This window comes from Canis lupus, chromosome 6 (assembly GCF_003254725.2).
Source record: "Canis lupus dingo isolate Sandy chromosome 6, ASM325472v2, whole genome shotgun sequence".
Taxonomy (NCBI): domain Eukaryota; kingdom Metazoa; phylum Chordata; class Mammalia; order Carnivora; family Canidae; genus Canis; species Canis lupus.
Window position 1 is genome coordinate 69957236 of NC_064248.1, and position 14193 is coordinate 69971428.

The 14193-nt window shown below is 39.9% G+C and overlaps 1 protein-coding gene across 3 annotated transcripts in view; it reads right to left on the reverse strand.

Annotated features, from left to right (window-relative positions):
• ST6GALNAC3 (ST6 N-acetylgalactosaminide alpha-2,6-sialyltransferase 3) overlaps positions 1–14193 on the reverse strand; it is a 523767-nt gene that overhangs the window by 73634 nt on the left and 435940 nt on the right. The window lies entirely within an intron of this gene.

Here is a 14193-nt window from a genome sequence, read left to right on the forward strand (position 1 = left end):
TCCCCACCCCTTCTCCCTACACCCATAAAGCATCTTTGGGAACAGAAAGGGGGAGGTGGAAAATTCTAAAAAGCTCAAGCATTTTTCTAGAAATGAGTATTTTGAAAGGAAAGAAAGAGGAAAAAACACCCCAGAACTACCAAATTGAATTTTCCCTACTACCCAGGACAGAGATAAGGAAAAATAAAGATGTGGCATTAAGAAAAACAAAAAACAAACGATTTGCATATTTGAATTTGGAGTGTTGCCTTTGGAGGCTCACCAGTTTTGTATCACTAGTAGATCTGCCACTGGTTTGGCATTTAATCCAGATCTGGCCTTGTTATGAAGGTTGAAGCCATTTGCTGTGGTATTATTATTATTATTATTATTATTATTGTTATTATTTTTAATTGTTAAAGATTTTACTTTTAAGTAATCTCTATACCCCACGTGGGGCTCATCCTTACAACCCTGAGATCAAGTGTTGCCTGCTCCACTGACTGGGCCTGCCGGGTCCCCCTATATTATCTTTGAATCAAGTACTTTGCAAGGGTGGATCCAGGCAGCATGAGGCCTAAAGCCTCTATATATAATTAGGAGGAGTGAGGTAAGAAAAAAAATAAAATGACAAATACAAATTAGGGATGAAAGTAAATGTGTAGAAGGGAAAAATAAACCATGAGTTATTGGAGACCTGAAGAACTCTTCCTTCTGTGATCTCTTTATCTCCAAAAGGGGCCCATGCAAATCAAGGGCCAAGGCGCTCAAGCTGTATTAGCTTCAAGTTAAATGTCTAGTTCATGCCAGTAGGTTGTCCTGCTTTTTGTAAGAACCTACGCTGCAGGAGTAGGTCTGTGGTCTAGTGAGGGGGGGAAGTGGAGAGCCTACTTCCTCACAATGGCTGGCCTTATTGGGGAAATAGGGTCAGGTTCACCATACGCTCACTCCCAAACCTCGTGTCTACTCCTCTCTGGACTTGGGAGATGCAGTGGATCCTCCCTGACAAAATGGGAGAAATTATTGCTACTCTCTGCTCCTGGTGAAGGTATTAGGAACATTTAGTATTAGCCAAAGTGTCTTTAGAGGGGGCGGGAGGGGGAAAGCACATTGCTGAGCATTCCCATGGAAACTGTGCTAAGAACTCTTCTATGGCCTCTATTTTCCTGTGGAGAAAAACTTTTTGCTTCATCTTTTTTCATAATAAAACCAAATGAAACCTATATTGAACAGTTAAACAGCACAGTTTTCTCCACTGGGTAAATTAAATAAGACAATATATGTGAAGCGCTTTGTGACTGCACCATGCTAAATAAATGCAAAACATTTCTATTATTGTTATTATTGCTATTATTTCTACTGCTCTGGAGTATGAAAGTTAAATTGGTCACTAAATAAGCCTAACTTTGTCATCAGGGTGTTGCCGAGACTCTGAAATCCCAAGTACTATCTTCCTTTGGGGAATCCCAGAGAGAACTGTATGGGTGAAAGAGCAACATTTTGAAGACGGTGCTGGAAACAATCAGCACGACTTCTGAGATACCTGGGAGTGTCCAGACAAGAGCAGGGTCGGGCATCTGCCTCTCCAGGTGCGTCCCTTGGTCAGCATACGGAAAGGGATGCAGCTTGTAAAGTGGATGGACCGACACAGATTCAATTTCAGCTCTGGCTCAAGGCCGGACGCATCCCTTCCTCCCTTTGCACGGGGCTCCTGCCCGCCTGGCTTGGTGAGAGGGTGGCCAAAGGAGATTGGAAACCGATTGATTTCCTGTTTTGATACAGCTCTGTTGCCGGTTGTATTTTTCTTTAGTGGTGTTAAATATTTAATGGAATCTTAGAGAAAAATTCTGTCTGTGTAATGTAAACACATTGGCAGGTTGCCAAAGAGGGTCCCACCTTGATTAGGCTGAATGTCAGGAGGCCCAACAGCACCTTCTGGGCGTTCCAAAGAGATGCTCCCCCCCTCCCCGGCCCCCCGTAGAAGCCCCACGTTCACGCTGGCACTGCTGTGCCTTTTCTGCACGGCCCAGGTGTACTCATAGGGAGAGAGCTCGTCCAAAACCCACACGGGGTTTGATCCCTTCACCGGCACATCTGGTTAACAGTTTAGTATCTCAACTGTGGATGTCTAATTTGAGGATGAGCCTCTCTGACCTTTACTGTACAGACATGTATATATTCTAGAAGCCACAACAGATTCTGATCATTTACTGAACAAACACAATTTTCAAAAGTCAAAGCAACACGTCAGTTCCTACAAGGCAGACCTAAAACAACGGGTGAATATTACAGACACACAGATTTTGTCACTAAACAATAAAATGAATTAAAATGATTCTCCAGTTAGACCAGCTGCAGGAGAATAACTGATGGACAGAAGCCTCAGCTCTGGGTGTTTATATTCTCTTATTTTTACTTATTTTTTTATTTTTTAGAGGCAGGGGGAGGGGGAGAGGGAGAGAGAATCTTAAGTAGGGCTCGATCCCACAACTCTTGATTTCTTGAGCTGAAATCAAGAGTCGGATGCTTAACTGACTGAGCCACGCAGGTGCCCTGGGTATTTTTAAATAAGTTGATGGTTACTGCCCATCAAGGATGATGTTGGGGTGGTTTTGCCTGGTTACCTCCGAATCCTGCTCTTGTTCTCACAGTGTCATCCTCATTTCCACTATGTTGGTTGAAGCCCAGTTTATCACTTCCTTGGATTATATCAACACTTTTTTGGCTTATTTCCTTATCTATAGTGTCAGTCTCTAACATCCTGTCTTCCACATTGATGCTTAATCTTTTTTTTTTCTTTTTAATAGCTTTGTAGTAACTCACAGACCATAGTATTCAGTCATTTAAAGTAAACAGTTTAAAAAAATAAAATAAATAGTTTAGTGTTTTTTTTTGTTTTTGTTTTTGTTTTTGTTTTGTTTTGTTTTTTAGCATATCCACTGAGCTGGGTATCATTTTCACAATCTACCTTTTTAGACTTTTTATCAGGTCCAAAGAAAAACCCTGCACCCATTAGCAGGTCATGTCATTCCTGCCCTAGTTCCACGTCTATTCTGGACATTTCGTAGAAGTGGCCTTTTGTGACAGGCTTCTTTCACTGAATATAATGTTTTCATTGTTCATCCACTTGGTGGTGTTTATTTGTACTTTTATTGCTGAATAAGATTCTACTGTATGAGGATGCCTGGGTGGGTCAGTGGTTGAGCATCTGCCTTTGGCTCAGGGTGTGATCCCAGGGTCCCGGGATCGAGTTCCACATTGGGCTCCCTGTATTACAGGGACCCTGCTTCTCCCTTTGCCTATGTCTCTGCCTCTCTCTCTCTCTCTGTCTTTCATGAATAAATAAATAAAATCTTTTAAAAAAAGATTCTATTGTATGCATGTACCATTAATACATTTATCACTTGGTGAGCATTTGGGTTGTTTCCAATTTTTTGCTATTATGAATAACGCTGCTATGAGCACTTATGTACAAGTTTCTTGTAAACATGTGTTTTCACTTCTCTTAGGGTGAAACTACTGGATCATACACAACTGTATGTTTAACTTTTCGAGGAACTACCAGAGTGTTTTTTCAGAGCAGCTGGATATGTGAGACTTTCAGTTTCTCCATATTTGTCAACATTTGTTATTGTCTATCTTTTTCATAACAGCTATCCTGGTGGTTATGAAGTAGAGTCTCATTGTGTTTTTGATTTGCATTTCTCTGATGCCTAATGATGTTGGACATCTTTTCATGTGCTTAGTGGCTCTTTGTGTATCTTTTTTTAAGAAATGTTTATTCAAATCCTTTGTCTATTAAAATCATTTATTTATTAATTTTTAAAGATTTTATTTATTTATTTATTCATGAGAGATACAGAGACAGAGGAAGAGACATAGGCCCAGGAGAAGCAGGCTGTCTGCAGGGAGCCCTATGCGGGACATGAAGCCAGGACCCCAGAATCATGACCTTAGCCAAAGGCGGATGCTCAACCGTTGAGCCACCCAGGTGTTCCTTAAAATCATTTTTAATTGGGATTTTTGTCCTTTTGTTATAGTGTTGTAATAATCCTTTATATGTTCTAGATACAAATCCCTTACCAGCTGTATAATTTGCAAATATTTTCTCCCTTTTTCTGTGGGTTATTGTTTTTTTCACTTTCTTGACAGTTTCTTTTTAAGCACAAAAGTTTTAAATTTTGAAGTCCAGTTTCTCCCTTTTGTTGTTGATGCTTATTCTTCCAGAACTGAATGTAAGAAACCATTGTCTAATCCAAGATCATGAAAATTTACTCCTGTGTTTTCTCTTAGGGGTTTTAAACTTTTATTTCCTACATTCAAGTCTGTGATCCATTTTGTTAACTTTTGTATATCGTGTGAGGTAGGAGTCTAACTTCATTTTTTGGTATGTGGATATGCAGTTGTCCTAATACCGTTTGTTAAAAGGGTGATCTTTCTTACATATAAATCTAAGGGTTTCACTTCACTTCACACTCAAAATTCCTCAGTAGCTCATCATTGCCTATGGTAGTGGTTTTTAGACTTGGGCTTCCTGAACTAGCAAAGTAAAATAAACAATTTTAGGAGACTTACATAGGGTTTCAAACTCTCTATTATTATTCAGGAGAGCAAAAGGTAGAACAAATAATGTTTATACTTTCTACATAATTTAACAAGAATATGTTTTACATAGATGCAAATGTCAGTAATGGATATAATCTAAGAAGCTAAGTATTTTAAGTAAATTTATTAAAAACCAAGCAGATTGCACCCCTCTTTTAAATGCTTTTGTGGACCATGAAATATTTATCACAGTCTGCCATTTGGGAAACACCATGGTTCCTCCTACCTAAGAAGCTTCATCTGTGTCATCTTCTTCTTATATACCTTTATGATTCAATCATATCAAACAAACTTGATTTATTTTCTTTCTAATAGAAATGTTATAATAGTGATACAAAGGCCATAGGTATGTAAGAGTTAGTTTCCAGCATATCTGACCTACATTTCTTGGGTAAGAAATCAGAATAGTTAATGCAAGAAGTAAGTTAAATATGGTCATCACTACCAAGTATGGACAAACTTTTACCTTTCTTAGACTACAATTAGACTGTAATCAGAGACAATAGTGTCTATCCCATAAGGTTACTATGAGGGTCAAATGATTTAAGAAAAAAAATGTGAGTCATCCAGTGCAGAAACTAGATGCATAGTAGCAGATCAGTAAATATTATTTGTGTTTCTCAGACATCTATCAGTGGTTTGCAACCCTAACGACACATTAGAATTACCTAGGTGGTTTGAAAAAGCCCATATCCCATTTGCAAGCTAATCATAAAATTGATATGGCCATTCAGGAGATCCAGAGTGGCCAAAAAACTCTTGAAAAAGAAGAAGAAAAAGTTGGGAGGCTCACATTTTTTGTTTTTTAACTATTTCAAGAAATTCCTCACGTATTTGTTTCATCTGCCTGTAACAAGATATACAGTAACTTCATCCCACATGAATTTCCTGTGCCTGTTAACAATAAAATATTTGCTCACACTAATGAGCCGATATTTCTGGTGTCTTTGTGAAACCTCTTCTTATATGATTCAAGGAAGCTTTTACTTTTAAGGGCATTAAGGCTATTTTATAAAAGGCAACAATAAACTAGTCTGTTTTTATTTCACTGAAGAGAGAGAACAGAATTCTGATTCTCTATGGTTTTCATGAGTACAGCTAAGTGAACGCTTCTTTATATCTAGAAAGCACTTACATATGTACCTGCTCAGGAAATATTAGTTACTCTTATCTCATAGTCATTATGGTTATTAGAAATATTTCTAGCCTAGAATTAGTCCTTAGCAGCCCACAGACTTTTACATAGTTGGACTATGTTTTTGCTTCAAGCATTGAAGTACCTCTTCATTGGCCTGTTTGAATTAATTATGGTTTCTCAGCTTTCATCCAATGAGTACAAATACTTAGAAAACTAGTATTAAAATTATTCAAAGCACTAATTTCCACCCATCCATCCATCAAATTACATGTCTAAAGGAACGGACTTTATTAACCAAGTAAACCTCCTGACTCCAGCCTTCAGAAAAGGAAGAGCCTGCGTCCCAGAGCACATACCCTCCATTAAACAGTAACATGTCCCATGTGGTGTGTTCTCATTAGTGGAGTTCTTCCATCCATTTTCAAGTTGAAGTTTTGTTTTGAAGCTGAGTAAACCTGGCTTAATTGGCTTCCCCCAACCCCCCCGTAGCAGAAGTTTTGGGCAAGATGTATATCTTGAAATCTAATTACATATCTTAACTGTAACCTGAGAAGCTTAAAATTCACAGATGTACTTTATCTGTCAAATATGGAGACAGTTGGCAAATGCAGGCCATAAAGGTGGAGATTTAGTACCCCACTGCATGAATTGTTGCTGCTTTCCTGTGTTTATTACTTCACAGTTAATCAAGGAGATAACTCCCAGGAGTTTGGTATCGTTCTCCCTATGTTCTATAGAATGAAGAGGGAAGGAGAAAAGAATATTTCCTTTGTGACACATTTCCAACTGGAATAAGGTACTTGCTTCACAAGTCCTTGAATTCAAAACCAACATGAAATGTCTTAATCATTTGATGTTTCTGAAATCCTTTCTAAAGCCAACAGACTGGGACATCACATTATTGTTTCTATTTGTATACAGTACTTTTGGTAATATGGTAATTGTATGAATATGTGCGTGTCATTGGGACAGATATTCAGAAACAGGACAGCTCAACAACCATCAAAACCACATTTCTACAATGACCTGACATTTTTCCACCAAGAGCAATTACATTGAAATAATTTTTTTAATATGAAAGCTCTAGTTATTGAGTAGAACATAGCTTCTTTGCTGAGTATTAGAACTACAAAAGGTTTTACATGTATATAAGTCTCAAAAATGATGCAATTACCAAAGATGAATAAAAACAGAAAAAACAAAAGAGGCTCTAAGAGACTCGGAGCAGATGCTGTCCCCGCCACCAGCCATCATCAGTGCTACCCAGGATAGCCTTTAGGAAGACAAGCCATCTTACTTCACAAGCAGTGCCAGTTACCTGGAGCAATTAAAGGCTTGTTTCCTAACCGACTAGACACAGGTGTCACCAGGTTCCTAGACAAATGGCCAGCATGATTCACCTACTCAGTAAATAAGGTAATTATGGCAGTGGACCAAGTTACCCAAGAAATTCTGTTGATAGGAAGTACTTCTATCCCTTCATTTCACGGTCCAAAATAAGGAGAGCTAACACTTCCATCCTCCTTCTCTCTTAGTGTGCATATGTTCCCCTACTATTATACAACTTTTACATGTTTTATTTTTAAAAATATAGAAATTCCCCCAATATAAAAGAAATAAAGAAATCATGAGCCAAACATACAAAGATCCAAAAAGAAACGTATGTGAAGTCAAATTAAAATAGTAATTGCTCAAAGGCCTTAAGGTCTCTGGTCCTTTAGGAAAAGACCCAGGCATTTTCTTGAAACACTCTGGATAACCAATGTGTATTATCTTAGGAACGAAAAGATGCTTCAACAATAGAAAATCTATTAATGCATTACACAATATTAATAATTAACAAATTAAAGAACAATCTATGATAAACTCAATAGATGCCAAAAAAAAAGATTTAGTGAAGTTTAACATTTACTTAAGTTTAAACTCTTAGTAAATTAGAAGTAAAAGGGAACTTTCTAACTTGATAATTATTATTTATCAAAAATCTACGGCAAGGATCAAACTCAACAAAGAAACTTAACAGCGTCACTAATTAGAGTTAGAATAAGACAAGGATGCCTGCTGTCACTTTTCTTCTTTGCTGCCATTAGAAAGTCTCAGTCTACACAATGAAAAGAGAAAAATAAAATGAGGTACACATCAGAAAGATAGGAACAATACTCTATTTCTGTACAAATGGTCAGTTTGTTTATACAAATAATCCACGAGAATCTATAGACCATTAAAATTAGTAATTGTTCAGCAAGGTGGCTACTTACAGGATCAACATAAAAATAATGATAGGATTTCTACACAACAGTAATAAGTTATTCAAGAATAATAACATAAAAAAGTACCTCATTCACAATAATGACAAACTAAAATATAACTAAGAATAAATATGACACATATGTGGGGACCTCTGTGAAATAAATTACACAATTACTTTCTCATTAACACAAAAGGACTGAAAAGACGAATAGGTATACCAAGTTTATGGATAAGAAAACTCAAATTAATCCATGTAGCAAGGCAATGCCATTTGTATTTTCAACGGGCTTTTTCATGAGACATTATAAACCAATCTTGAAATTCCTTTAAAAGAGCCAAAGGTCAATAATAACTAAACATCTTGAGTAAGAAGAAAAGGGTAGGGGTGGCTTGATTGATCAGATATCTCAATTAGTAATAGTGACACTACAAATAAAAACAGTAGCTGCTAACTTTTATTAAGCATTTATATGCCAGGGAAAAGCCTTTCATTTACTTAGTTTAATAAAATGATTGCTACCATTTTACATATTAAAAAAAAAACCAAAACGATAGGGGTCACGGAGATTAAGAATCTCTCTCAAGTTACCATGGCTAGGCAGTAGCAGAGTCAGGATTCAAACCAAGCAGGGTGGCTCCTGAGTCCCTGACCAAACCTTATGAAATAGTGTCTCTAATGCTAGTGGTAAACAAAATGCCTTATTGACACAGGAATAGAAAAAACAGACCACTGAAAACTACTACAGAACTCAGAAAGTGACCATTGTAATGTGGAAACTTGATATCAATAAGTGATCAAAAATATGAAACACATGATATGTTATGAAATTACTAGTTATCCATGTGGAAAACAATAAAATGCAACTAGGACTTTTATATTCTATATCTATATCTATGTAAATATACATAATATAAATAATACATTAATATATAATAATATATGTGTAAATATATATACAATATAAAGGACCAATGATGAAAAGCAAAAGCTTGAAAAATTTTATAAGAAAATATGAAAGGATATTTTCAAGATTTTGGAGATAGCGAAAGTTCCTTATACAAGACATAAAAAGCCCAAACCACCCAGTGATAAGTTTTACTCTATTAAAATGTAACTCTCCTACTCACAAAACAGTAGTATAAACAATATAGGTAGTCAAGCAACAGTCTGGGCAAAGACATTTGCAATGTGTGTTAACAAGAAAGGATTTCTATCCGGGATATATAAGGAATTTTGCAAATCGATAAGAGAAAAACCCAGCAACTCTCCATTTCTTCTATAAAGAGCAATGGACACAAATAGGCAAAATTGTCAGGTTTCCTTTTATTAAAATTAATAAAAGGAAACCTGACCGGCCAACACACCTATTGAAAGATCCTCACTCTTCCTCATTGTTCGGGAATCACAAATTAAAACATTGTGATATCACTTCATATCAGAATCTGATACAAAGCATTAAGTACAAAAACAGTTTCTCTCATCTACTACTTGTGAGAATATCAATTGGTACAACATTTTACAGTACACTTTAGCAAAATGAAAGAAAATCGAAATATACCTCCTCAACCCCATAATTTTACTTCTAGGTCTACACCTCGCACTAAGATACCCTCACGCATGTGACAAGGAAATATGTTGAGGAATATTAATTGTAGGTATCATTATTTGTAATAGGAAAAGACTGTAAATGATAAATCCACATGGTTGTCAAGAGAAAAATAGATAATTAAATTGTGGTGTATTCACACAATGAAACTGCATAGTTACATGTAAAAAAATATATAGTTAAACGCCAATACCAAGACTGATTGAAGAGATTACAGAATAATACGTTAGGATTTATATGGTGCGTGTAGTGTTCATGCATAATATAACATTTATATACAGCTTGAAAATATGCAAAAACACCCTATAGTTTTATATTGCTTAAGGATGTGTATAGATAGTCATAATACAAACACATGCTAGACTGGTAAACCCAAATTCAGGGCAGTGGTTGCCTCCAGGCAGAGAAAGGCAGGGGCAGGAGCATGGAAACAGGGGAAGGGACGCAGGGACTTCAACTTCTGTTGAGATGTTTTGTTTTTAAATTCCACAACGATATTAACAGGAAGGACTCAAAGGCCTCTGGCAAAATCTGTGAATCTGAGAGAGCTGGGGGATAGGTATTGGAATGTTCATTATTTCATTTCATGTATGTATATATACATATATTTTATATCTGAAATATCTTTTTAATAAATAAAAAAAGGAGCTATATGTAAATCAGATGTGAATACTCAGAGTCCTGTGTTCCCGGGAGGTTGTGGTTATAGGATGATTTCAGAGGTAGCTTCTCTTCTCTTCCAGAAGCCAACTAGCCCGTCAATTAAGCGTGCCCTTGGTCAGGCACCAAGCTAGGTTCTGGCGATAGGGTGGGCAAGAGTCACCCACAGAATGAAAATCTATCACATTCCAGCGGGATTACAAATGTACCTCCACCAGCCATGACAAGTGCCATGGAGAGAAGTAGGGGACTACGACAGAGAATAAGCAAATCCTTGAGATCCTGAGATCCGGCGGCCTGCAAGTTACCCACGTCTGCCCCTCTCCCCCGCCCTCTTCTAGTACAAAGGTTGGGGAGCGGATACTGGTTTTCCAGACTCCCTGGCATGTGGCACAGTTCTCCTCAGTCAGACTTAGTTGGGAGTCTCTGGGGAGAGCAGCCCGCTCTGAATAAAAAGGCAAACCCTCAGAGAAGAAAGCCTTACACACACACACACACACACACACACACACACACACCACCCCCTGCTTAACTCCTCCCACACTATTCTGTCTGCGGCTTGGATATGATGCTGGGGGTGGAACAGATGTCTTGACATGATGAAGATGGAAGCCATATGCCGTGGGGGGTGGAGGACAGGGTGGGCTCCTGGGTCCCCGATGATGCGGCTGAGCCATGGTTTGAATCGCACTGTTCACTCTGAACTTCTTTTTTAGCAGGTTATTAATAGCTTCTGGCTTGTGCCACTGCTAATGCAATTTCCCCTTATTTGGAAGAGTCATTCCAAACAGACACCTTCTAGAAGAGGCGACGTTGAAATTGAGAGGAGAGGAAGGGGAGGGGGGCGGCCCTGCAGAAGGCAGGTATGGGGCCGGGAAGTGGGTGGGTAAAGAGGCCCCACCGGAGGGAAACACCACGTCTCAGAGGGCTGGCATGCTTGAGGAGCTCGGGGAGCCCATCGAGGCCGTGCGGCTGCTGGGCAACTGGCTGCCGTCTGAGTGCTTGACCATCTCAGGTTAAGAAAGTGGAACCCATGATCTGAAACCAAAGACAGGCTCAGGAGCACCCGGGTACTTGCTGTTGCTGTTTTCAGAGGCTTCTTTCTACAAAACAAAGAATTAACCCCAACCCATCTCCTTGGATTTGTAAGTGTTTGACCTTTTAAAAGTGAACTCCGCCAAGCCCACCCTCAGTCCAGAGCTAGGGCTCTCCCCACCCACCTCCTCCACCCCAGGAGGGGAAAACAGAATCTCCCCAGTCCCCTTGACATAAAGGAAACTGCAATGATAGGATTTAACCAAAGGCTAGCCAACCGTGTCTTAGGCATTCCCTCTGCTCCAGAGGTTTCTATTTTGTTCTGTACCGATCTGAATGGGAAGAGGCCGCATCACTGTTGAGACGAGCCTTTCTGCCTTGAATAACACAACAGAAATCTAGTTCCTCGAGTCCTGTCCTCCCCAGGCACCGAGGCAAGGGTTGGCTGACTTTCTAATGTGCTTCCCATTGGTCTCTTTCCTGGATCCTGTGCTCTTTTGGCAAACGAAGGTTATTTTGCAAGACAGTATTTACCGAGCACCTGGGTGGGCAGAGTGCCAGTAGAGGCGAGAAGCCCATGGCTTGGAAGAAAATGTCCATTTTCCTCTGCAAAGTCTCAATTTCCTGGGTGTCCTGCAAGTTTCCACTTGGTGATTTTAGAGCAGACCTGGATATAATATTTATTATTAGTTTCTGGGCCTCCCCCTCTTGCCCCCTTTAGCTTTCTGTAACTAAGCCATGGCCCGGCCCATTCTTCTAATCTTCCACCCACGTCCTTTCCCGAGCTCATTGGCTCCTGGTGCTGTTCTCTGCGCTTCTTCCAAGTTGCCCGAGCTGCCCCGGGAACAGGAGGTGGGAGTGGGGCTGCTCGGCTCCCAGGGGCTGCAGCCCAGCCTCGTTGGGCGTCCTTCTGCACAGGCGACCGCGACCCCGCCGTGCCCTCCATCCTGCTAGGCTGCCCAGGTGGCCTGGACTTAATTTGCAGACCTCGCTGCACCCTGGGCCTCCTGGGGTGTCGCCCCGTGTTTGGATCCCCGTCCCCCAGGTGTGCACTGCCTTGCCTTTCTCAGTCGCTCACAAAGTCATTACTCCCAACCTGCGCACCTCAAGTCTCAAAGGTTGTTTGCATTTAATTTCTGTTGCCTGAGCAGCTCAGGATACTTGCTAAATTGGGATTATTAGGGAATTTCAACAATGTGCCGCTTCTTCCTTTGCTCCATGCAGGTCATGACGGAGGATGCTTAAATAAGGGTCCAGAGTTGCAGCAACAGCCTGTTAGGCCGGGGCATCTTCTTAATCCTCCTTTGGGGGTAACCCCTCTACCAGCAGCTCCCGCAGAACCTTCTTTGTTCCCAGGTTCTTGGCCAACTTACAACCCGCATAGTCAACCTTCCTATTTATTGAGAATTGTGCTAGAAACCGTGGGAGATTCCTAAATCATGAAAGACACAGTCATCGCCCTTCAAAAGTCTTCTGTGACTATTGAGTATATACGATCTTCAGTATCTAACCAGCACCATAAACGTGCCAAGTACTATTAGGTGCTGAGGTCGCACATAGGAGGAGCACAGAGTCCCAGAGAGTTTCCACCATCGCAGCTAATGGCGTGTTGTCACAACACAATGTGAAAACAATGACGGCACGTACACCTGGGAAGCCAATCTTTCAGTCTTAGTCTCTTCACCTGTAAAATGGAACCAACCTTCTAAGCTGTAGTTAGGGCTTCCATAAAATGTAAGTTAGGGCTTACATAAAACACTACTTCTTCATATTACCACCATTCCATAATTCCTTGTCTATAGTTCCCATATAAAATGGGATATGGACAACACTGGTGCAGTGCATGACACAGAGCATTAAGAACGTTACTATTATTGGGGGCCCCTGGGTGGCTCAGCTGGTTAAGCATCTTCCTTGGGCTCAGGTCATGACTCTGGAGTCTGGGGATGGAGCCCCACATCAGGCTCACTCTCCCTTGGCTGCTCACCCACCCTCCCCCCCCCCCCCACTGCTCATGGCCTCACTCGCTCACTCTCTCTCAAATAAATAATTTTTTTTAAAAAAGAGTTACTATTAATAATAGTTCCAAGTATGATAATATAATGATTATTATTGTTAGTATTACAATAACTACATTCAAACTGATTGATCGTGGCTGTCTGGAACATTATGATGAGATAATTCAGAAATCTTTACTAGGTCCACTAGCAAAGAAGACTGACGGATGCCGATACAGTGATGGACAGGAGGAAGAGCTAGCAAGTGATGCCCACATATAATCACACTCCAATTGCCAAAGTAGCTCTTTGACCTGGAAGTGTCACACAGTGCCTAGGCGGTAACTGACTTTGCCTGTCAGGATAGGAGGGAACTGATGTCATATTGTAGGGTCTTATGCCACTCTGTGTACTACTTTAATTTAGAAACCCCAGATGTGGTTCTAAGTTTGAAAAGTCTAAGAGGTCAAGTGAAGCTGGGGGTGGATGAGAACTTCTGCTACCAAAATGAGGCCCTTCCTGCCCAAAGCTGTTGCAGAGACTAGAGAACGGTGGTTTGCAACTGCTGCTCCATGACAAAGTTTTCATTGCTCTGCAGCAAAATAGGAGTGGTTAGGACAAAGGAGAGAAGATTTTGTGATGAAATGTCCTTAGTTGAAAGAACAGATCCTGTGTTCTTCCTATTTTGGGTGTTAAAATGTCATCCCTTTCATAGAAAGATGCCCTGAAGATTTCCCCTTCAGTATCAAGCCTCAAAAGGTTCAAAGTTCCATCATAATGCTTATTTCTGTGAAATCTTATCTACTCCATGACTTTAATACCATCAACATGCTAAAATCTTTTAATGTGTATCTAGTAGCAAAATACTCTAAACTTCTGATTCATATATTTGCCTGCATTGGGTATCTCCCACAGACCTTAA